The sequence below is a fragment of the Elaeis guineensis genome, chromosome 10 (assembly GCF_000442705.2).
Source record: "Elaeis guineensis isolate ETL-2024a chromosome 10, EG11, whole genome shotgun sequence".
Taxonomy (NCBI): domain Eukaryota; kingdom Viridiplantae; phylum Streptophyta; class Magnoliopsida; order Arecales; family Arecaceae; genus Elaeis; species Elaeis guineensis.
In genome coordinates, this window is record NC_026002.2 from 9,113,170 (window position 1) to 9,120,261 (window position 7,092).

Sequence of the window (7,092 nt, forward strand, 5' to 3'; positions counted from 1 at the left end):
CTAAAGCAAAAAGCTTGATCAGATATAGTGGAAAGGGTTGAGGAAGATGAAGACAGATGAAACACAAACTACAAAGATTGATGACTAGAAAATTTCATCTTTAGGGTATTATTTTTGCTGAATTATTATGAGGTCCAAGTGGTCAGTTTGTGGTTGTTTTCTGTTTAGCAGGGACCTTAATATTTTAAATGTCTTTTGATCTGACCGTTTTGATTAGAGACAGAGTGGTCTCTTTTAGTAATGGTAGTCCACAATTTTAAATAACGGGTCCATAACTTATCCCCGCCATCCAAATATATGGAAGCAACAAATTAAGCTAATGAAGATAAGTTATACAACCAGTATTAGAATCTTGGACTACCAATATAAATGGAGCCAAATTGCTCTATATCTCAACAATCAAACCACAATATATTTACATCTTATAAGAAATCCTTTCTAAATTAAAAGTAAAACAAAGAGATATGTATGAGTTGTAACAATATCTCTAAACAATGTTTAAGTTCCTACCAAAACAAAATGGTATAATTGATACTATACTATTCTAACAAAATACCAGTAGCAGGTTGGGGCATAGGACAATGATCCTGGCCGAAATGGGATGTCCCATGCATCCTGACCAAAACTAGCTGAGACAATAAGCACCATAGCCAGGTCGCCACTACCATGGCCATGTTGGCAAACACTAAACCTGATCCAATCAGCTTGGCTTGTTCGAAAATAAAATGAGAGAGAGAATGCAGGGGCCAATGCTCTCTCTTTTTTCTATCATGGAGGGAGTGCTAGAACCTAAGGCTTTGGATGGGGAGGGGGGTGAGAGAGAGAGAAAGAGAAGGAAAGGAAGGAGGTGTGATCCAGTACTTCCTTGCAACTTTTAACCTACTTGATACTGGAATCATCACATAGATCCACTAAGTGACAATCTCCTCTTTTTTGGCCATTAATTGGTAAAGGAAAAAAAAAGAGAGAAAAATAGGAAAATTCATACCAAAAATATTTTGTTTGGCTTGAAATTTGAATATGTTGTAGGGTGACCATCAACCCAAAAAAACTAAAAATTCATTTAAGATAACAAAAAGTTAAAAAATTGAGAAACAAAAAAGATAAAAAAATGAATTATAAAAATATAAAAAGCATGCCAATGGATGCAGTCATGCAACACCGTCCCAAGTGTGGCCTTGTGAAAAATCAGCATCACCATTGGTACCAATATTTTAGTAAAGATTTTAAACTTCGATGGGATGGTGGGATATTCCACCATCCTCAGTGTTAGGACATGGCGCATTGGGAAATGGACTGGCATGGGACAAGATATCCACCATCCTCAGAAGTAGAGCATCTCATTCCATGAGAAAATCAAGACAGCTCTATTCTACGGTATTTAAATACAGTAATATAGTGGAAATGGTAAGTTGCATCAAATTATTTGACCCCAATCACTTTGGTCCTAAACTATATCATACTTAGTCCTTCATGTGATAATAATAAAACTAATTTACATCCTTACCAACATCACATTTTCACAGTAAAAGGTGTCATATTATGATATTTTCAAAGTATGGAATACGTCTCTTCGATTGGATACAGAATGACATGCAGCAAATTAGCAACATGTGACATCAAACACCTTAAACACTTGTATCCATCAGATTGCTTCGAATCATAGAAGGGTAAGAAGCATTTTCCCTGATTGCAACCTTGCAAAGGTGAGAAACTACTACTCAGTTTGAATTTATCGACCGATTCTTGTGACACCATGTTTCCCTCACAATCCCCAGCAGTAAATATGTTACAAATATCTACCATTAAGGCTCACAATTTGCAACGACGTCAAAAGTTGAACTTCTAAAACTTTTAGGTTCCTCAATTGTTAATTTTCAGTCGTGAACCAAAGAATAGGTAGCAGACCTATTTCATGTTTTAATTGCATCATTTGGGACTAGCTTATGAAGATAGCATGTGGCAGAATTAGACAATCATGTTAGAGAATGCACTGGAAATGTTATGTTCTCAAACCCCCAAAAAGAAGGATCTTTCCAACAAACCGTGGATTCAGTTTTCATTACAGAAGGTAAATTCTCACAGATTCCATACCTATTCCCGTGCATAAAGACAAATGGATGCGGCAATTCTCCTCTACCAAGAGCTTGCTCGTATTATTGCACGGATTAAATGATAAAATATAAAAAATTTTAGAAGCAACAATTACTACAACAAAAAAATCATGAAGAAAACGGACGGGCTAAGCCAGTTCGTCGTGCAACCCAAACATCATTACAAAGCCTGATTAATTAACCTAACCGATGGTTCACTTCACCCCAGTAAAGTACTATAAACAGCAACACTGGTACATAGATTTACAATATTCCAGCAGTATCATTAGAAATTCAACACAAGTACAAAACCGAAGCCCCAATTCCACATCCATACTCATTTCCCAGTCAAAGCAAGACAGAAAGCGTAGGTTTCAGTTTAGTGCCCAATACCATTAAGGGCAAAACCCCAAACGAGAGAAGGAAATCAACAGAAAGAAGCACTAAAAATCCCAAAAAGAATCACTAGCAATCATACATACAGAGCAGTTTGCAATCCAACAAGCACCAGCGAGAGAACAAACCGGAGAGACTGAGGGGAAAGGAAAGGAGGAATAGGAGGAGGAGGAGGACAGCTTCTTGCGAAAGAGGAAACAAGCCATTGGACTTGATGTGGAGGCCGAGATCTTCTTCGCGTTGGTCTCCGCTGGGACGCTTCAAGACATGGAGAGGCGGGGGAATCGGGGAAGAGCGGGCCGAAAGGCTCCAGCGCGGAACTTCGGAATCCCACTTTCACGCTCACGAAGGGTCGATACGGACGAGTGCTTTACCTAAATAATTAAAAAAAAATTATTTATAAAAATAATTTAAATTTTAATTTATTTATCAAAATAATGCAAACCGTATATTGAATGACGTTTTATGACGGCCACACCGATCCTTTTCCACCTTTTTTTTCTATGTAGATGATAAAAAAATAAAATAAAATAAAAAATAAAATTATTATTTCAAATAATATTTTTTAAAATATTATTTGAAATGACGTTTTCAAAAATATCATTTGAAATGATAAATTTAATTATTAATTTTTTTAAAAAATAAAAATTATAAAAATTATAATTTTAAATTTTTAAAAAAATAAAAATTATAATTTTGATTCAAATAAAAATCATCATTTCAAATTAGTATCCCCGTTTCAAATTATCTTTTAAAAAAAATATCTAAAAAAAATTGATGTAAAAAAATAAAAAAATATCATAAAAAAATTGAAAAAAAATAAAAATTATAATTCTAATTTTTAAAAAATAAAAATTTTAATTTTAATTCAAATAAAAATCATTATTTCAAATTACAATCCCTTTTCAAATTAATTTTTTTAAAAAAATATCATAAAAAAAAGAAAAAAAATAAAAATTATAATTTTGAATTTAAAAAAATAAAAATTTTAATTTTAATTCAAATAAAAAATATCATTTTAAATTATTTTTTCATTTAAAATTAATTTTTTAAAAAAATATCCCAAAAAATCTTGAAAAATTAAAAAAAGAAAAAATATCATAAAAAAGAAAAAATGAGAAAGAAATGAGAAAAAAATAAAAATTATAATTTTAAATTTAAAAAAATAAAAATTTTAATTTTAATTCAAATAAAAAACATCATTTCAAATTACTTTTTCCATTTCAAATTAATTTTTTTTAAAAAAAATTTCTCAAAAAAAATATATCTTAAAAAATTAAAAAAAAATCATAAAAAAAAAAAATAAAAAAAAATAAGAAAAAAATAAAAATTATAATTTTAAATTTAAAAAAAATAAAATTTTTAATTTTAATTCAAAATAAAAAACATCATTTCAAATTACTTTCCACATTTCAAATTAATTTTTTTAAAAAATATTTCAAACAAAAGAAAAAATACACTAAAAAAATATCATAAAAATAGAAAAAATGGTAAAAATGAGAAAAAATTAAAATTAAAATTTTAAATTATAAAAAAAAATTAAATTTTTAATCTAAATTCCAAAACAATAAAAAAATAAAAAATGCCATAAAAATATGAAAAAAATTGAAAAAAATCGAAAAAAATAAAAATTATAAATTAAAATTTTTAAAAAATAAAAATTTTAACTTTAATTCAAATATAAAATATCATTTCAAATTACTGTCCCCATTTCAAATTATTTTTTTAAAAAATATCTGAAAAAAGGAAAAAATTGGTGTAAAAAAAATAAACAACACCATAAAAAAAAGAAAAAAAGGGAAAAGAATTGAATTGAAAAAAAATAAAAATTATAATTCTAAAATTTAAGAAAATAAAAATTTTAATTTTAATTCAAATAAAAATCATCATTTCAAATTACAATCCCCTTTTAAAATTAATTTTGTTAAAAAAATATCACAAAAAAAATACCTTAAAAATTTAAAAAAATAAAAAAAGAAAATAAAAAAATGAGAAAAAATAAAAATTATAATTTTAAATTTTTTTAAAAAAAATTAATTTTAATTCAAATAAAAATTATCATTTCAAATTACAATTCCCTTTTAAAATTAATTTTTTTAAAAAAATATCCCAAAAAAATATATCATTAAAAAATACCATAAAAAGGAAAAAAAATAAGAAAAAATAAGAAAAAAATAAAAATTATATTTTTAAATTTAAAATTATATCGAAACTTTATCATCCTATATCGGCCCATACCGCATTGTACGTAGCTGTTCGTGCCCGTACCAGATCGAGATATATCAGTGCGGTCCGATTCATCTCATATATCGAAAAATCAACTTGAACTTTGATGGTTCCCCACCGACTTGTCTGATTTAGCTTATTTTTAGATATTTTAAAAAATATAATTAAATTATCCAACATATTATTATTATTTACATTATAATTTCTATAGTCCTTTTAGCATAACTTTTTCTCTCCTAATGTTCTGAGACACATGAGAGTATGTGTATCCATATCCACAAAGCATAATATCTGATCACTTAAAATTAAATAATATAAAATAAAATTAATAATTAATAATATAAAATAGAATAAAAATGTCAAGTGTACAAAAAATAGTATAATAAAAGTTTCAAAAATACTATGTACAAATCTAAAAAATACTAAGTCCCACAAGGACGTCGTGGTGCTCGTGGTCGCTTGAACCTTCTCAGGAAGGTCCTCAACGGCTGCTTCTGCTCCTACTGTGATGGCTCCTCCCCCATATCAGTGGAGATCTGCTGGTCATGCTGCTCAGGAATAACTGATGCTGTCGGATCATCTACGAACTGAGCGACCCCCTCAACCCTCTCATCTGGATACACGGATGGGCTTAAAAAGAAAGTGATGGGCTTGAAAAGAAAGTGTCATACTCATGTGGCCAACTGATGTCATCTAGGGGATGTAGGAAGAAGAAGGCACTGTCATCTGTGGATCAAAAGGCGGTGACATCTGTGCAGCATCTAGTGATGACATCTGCGGAATATGCGGTGATGGCATATGTGAAACATATGGTGACGGCGTATATCTTATATCTGGTGCATCGTCTGCTCTATACCAAGGCGCACAGCTATATGGGTCAACACTAATCGCCATCAATGTTTCAAAACTTGTTCTCTCTATCTCCACAGTATCCGAATCCATTTGTTCTCATCAGTCGTAGATAAAGCACGACGAGCGTCCAACACAAGATCCGACATAGAATCAGTCTACGTAATAAAAATAAAACAGTCAATATACTGTAAAATATAAAACAAAAATATAATACAAACAACATAAACTAATTTTCGTAGTCTTACCAAAAAATGCACAGCAGAACTCTCGTCCTCGTATCCGAAAATTGCATACCGAGGCTATCCAATGACTCGCACTGTAATGCTAAAAAATCAAGCCATGTAGTCCTCGGTATATGAATGGCCTCTCAAAATGGGATCACTATGAATAATGTGATCTTAACGTACATCCCAAATATCGATGTACTCTGCATATCTGATACGCTAGTCAATACGAGCTCTCCCTCATCGATCAATACGATGAAGTCTATAGCTGGTATCAAACTGCTCTGGGATATCCTGAATCTGACCAAACTGCCGCAAGACACGATCGAAAAGATGTCACTCTACCACATCAAAATAAATAAGTGATATCCTAGCAGTCTATATGTCATGTCCAATTGTACACATCTGCGGTAATATAGCTAATATCTCATCTGTATATGGCTCCCACAAAAATTGATAGAGTTAAAATAAAAAAAATTAGTAAGCTAAAATTTTAATAGATTGTGAATACTGTAAAATGATATTTGTAAAAAAATTAAATTTATCTGTCTATATATATCAACTAATATATCCAACTGGCACCTATAAATCCGTACCACTCTCATCGATACGTGATGAACATTGAATGCAACGTTCCATCTATTTCACAATCTACTCATGTTAAATAAATTTTATCAGATTTAAAACAGTAAGTTTCAAGTAAAAAAAGTAATATTTTTATATCTATATCATAATAGTCCGTTTAGTCTGAATGGAATATCAGGATCATACTGCTCTGATGGCATCTTGAGTAACTATCATCGTAATGGACTGATAGTCGGCATACGCTCCCATACCCAAATCTACAAATTTTTAAAAAATCATACATGATATACCCAATGTGAACTATAATTGAATATTAAAAATAAAAATTTTTAATTCACATATCTGTAATAATACAAGATAACCATCAATCTCGCTCTGATCAGCATAAGAACCCCGACACATAGCTCTGTACAGGCAAGCTAGTACTGCACTGTCCCAACCGAGTCTACGAGCGAAGTTTAAATTCTTTAATAATGGCAAAAATATCAACTTCATCTTATTCGATGAAGTATCGGATAACAGGATACCACCTAACAACCGCAGCACCTGACCCCTAACATACTGCTGCACCATCTCCTCTGGTGCATCATCCTCAATATGAAAATATCAATAACGATTATCCAAACACTCAATTCTGAGTCGTGAATGATCAAAAAATTGGATGTCGGACTCAAACCATAGCAATCGCAAGCACAAAGCCTGCCACTCCGGAATGA